Source organism: Temnothorax curvispinosus, unplaced genomic scaffold (assembly GCF_003070985.1).
Source record: "Temnothorax curvispinosus isolate PA1 unplaced genomic scaffold, ASM307098v1 QBEX01000981.1, whole genome shotgun sequence".
NCBI lineage: Eukaryota > Metazoa > Arthropoda > Insecta > Hymenoptera > Formicidae > Temnothorax > Temnothorax curvispinosus.
Genome location: NW_020210761.1, coordinates 100,760 through 103,839, shown reverse-complemented (window position 1 = coordinate 103,839; position 3,080 = coordinate 100,760).

Below are 3,080 nucleotides of genomic sequence, written 5' to 3'. Positions count from 1 at the left end.
CAAGTTTAGCCAGATAATTTTTATATAATTCTTAAAATTATAATATTTGTTACATATCGTGGTAATTGAAGTTAAATAAAAATTTTGTTAAAATTTAAATGGGAAAAACGATGTATTTTGTTATTTAGATACATATAAGTCTTAAAATTACAATATTTGATGTCGTAATTAAAGTTAAATAAAAATTACGTTAAAAATTTAAATTTGGAAAACGATATATTTTGTTATTTATTTGCGTTTGTTTTTTTATTGGCTTGTGACGTGTTGGCGTTTTATTTTCGCCAATAAAAATCAACTCCAAATTTACCAGCGATAACATTTATGTGTTTACTGTCCGTCGATTATAACAATTTTGTATGATATACAAAAACACCGATGATTTATTTAAATTGTCTATTATAACAGCCTCGACCATTTACATAGTGATTATACTTTTCATTACACTACATTATCAATAAATAATGGGCTATATGTATAATCTGTATTTCTATATACAGCGTATGTTTTAAGCGCGTTATCGGAATTTAGGATTTAGGAGAAAAAAAAGATCTTACAGATTATTTTGTTGTATTGCAGAGGATAACTGCAAACTCTTAACACTACCTACGATTTACTTTTTATTTGTTTATTATTTTTGCGCGAAAAATATCCAAATTTGCCCATAAATAGAATTTAATATGGAAAAAAAATATCGAACAGCAGTGCCAATACATTATTAAACGTGTAATCAAACGTGATTTATTGCGATTATTTCGGAGATTAAGTTGAGTATATGAGACGATACGTATTCGTGAACTTCATTTTCACGACACTCTTAGATCATAAATTCATTCTACAAAGCGTGTACTACGTATTACGGTACACCTCTCTACATACTCCTTCCGAGCGCGTTTCCCTGTCATCATTATTTTATTGTATTCGTCCTCGCGCCCGAAAACTCGCGTAACACTAAAAACAGCAATAAAACAAGGTCGCAACGCGCACGTCGCAATCTCTTCTCCAGTCCGCATAATCCGTCTTCTTTTCTCCTCCGGAATTATTTTGGATCGTCTCCTTTACAATCCGTTTACTATCTCGGAGCACATCAGGGATATTTCGCGATGTGATGAAACATTGGAACGGTAAACGTGTAACGTGCCTATAGAGGAAAATATAGAAATATCGATATTGTACATGGAAAAGATGTTGGTTTTGCTGAAATGTCTAAAAATTTAGCTCGATACGGTTGTAAAAATAATTATGTTGGACCATCAAAATAATTATGTCGGACGCTGGTGGCTAAAATATCAAAACTTTTAACAGCATTATCATAGTATCGGGCGTCTTACATAATTATTTTGATGATCTAATAGAATTGTTTTTAGATCTAAATATCAAGCTAAATTTTTAGATACTTCGACAAAACTGTTTTTTTCCATGTAGATATAATACTTCGCATTTCTGGATAAATGCCTTTGAATCCACTTTACAAAAAAGATAAAAAATAACTTTGAAATGCGTTAATATTGGCAATGTGTAAAATCGTATACTATTTGAAGAACGTTATAACACATTTTCAGCAGAAAAACTTTTTAATAAATTTTATTAGAATATTATTATATAATTTAATTTTCATGGGTTGAAAATTTTACAAACAATAAAATATTGCATTAAACATTAAAATTTATTTGTCTATATTGCTGCTAATTTAACATGTTTTAAGATTAAAATTACAATTGTTTGCACATATTTAATAAAATATTCTACATTATAATAAAATTACATTTCTCTTCATACAATTACGAACACGTGGTGTATACCTGGTAAATAATGTGTAAGCAAAATTGCGGATACGAAGTATTAGTTCTACACCATTAATACGCGATAACCATCGCGTGTTCGAGATTCATAAAATTAGGTATTCACTTCCACAGCTTACATATGTTACGCTTGTGCTTCGGGTGTTACATGCATATCAATGATACAAGCGCGATTTATACATAGTGGACCGTCGCATATTCGAAATCCTTACATTGCTCCGAAAATGGAGAAGAGATAGGACATAGCGTTCCAATTTAACCGTCTCGTTTCGCGCTCTGGTCCTCCCCTATATACTCGTCGACAAGTATTCGCAGTTACATTGTACGGCGAGTCGCAACACCCGTGTTCGATGTAGCTTCTATCCCGTCGAAATATCGAATGCGACGCGGGGCGTCGCGATGCACGGCCGGCGCTTGGAACGCATCGGCGCCACTTAGACACGCGGTGCGGTTATCACAGGCGGGCGGACATGAGCACGCGATGGTTTAGTTTAATTTGAAAATAGACTTGTGACACACACACACACACACACACACACACACACACACACACACATACATGCGCGCGCGCGAATGGGACCTGGCCTCTCGCCAGCTTCCACAGCGTTATAGCCGAGCGGAAGCCGGCAATTTCCACGGCCGTGACTGATGCACCGCCGAATACGCGGAAGAGATAATAAGGTTCGCGCAGGATCTTCCGCGAATCACGTGTCTCATGAGAAGCACGAGAGAAAGATCCGCTCGTTCGCGTCGGTTTTGCGTGAGTTGCTGGAGCGGAATGCCCCGGATACATCTTTACTTTTTTCTTCTCGTCGATGAAAATCCAACGGAGCGGTAGCGAAGTTGTGCCCTTACCTCGTGTATCGAGAACATGAAATTGCAGAAATATAGTCAGAGTATTCCTCCTGAATAACTCGCGATTGAATGGTTATTGAATCGAGCCAATCCGGAATAAAGTCTTACGGAGAAAAATTGTGACTTTTTCTTAAAATAATCGGCATTAGTACAGATTGGATAGTCTTCGTACTCGCGTGTCCAGCCGTTATTCGAATTCATGGATATTGCTCGGATACCCGATTATTCTAGAGATATTACACAGATACTCGATATTACAGAATACTATTTGGGTGCTTATTTCGAAATAACTGGGAATTTACGTGCAAGAATTCCTTGCTCTAATAGTCTAATTGAATTTCTCTCGGTTCATGATGTCTCTTTGTTAAGTATATAATTAATTTACATAAAAAATAAATTAATAATCTTATTTTGAAGAGAAAAGTG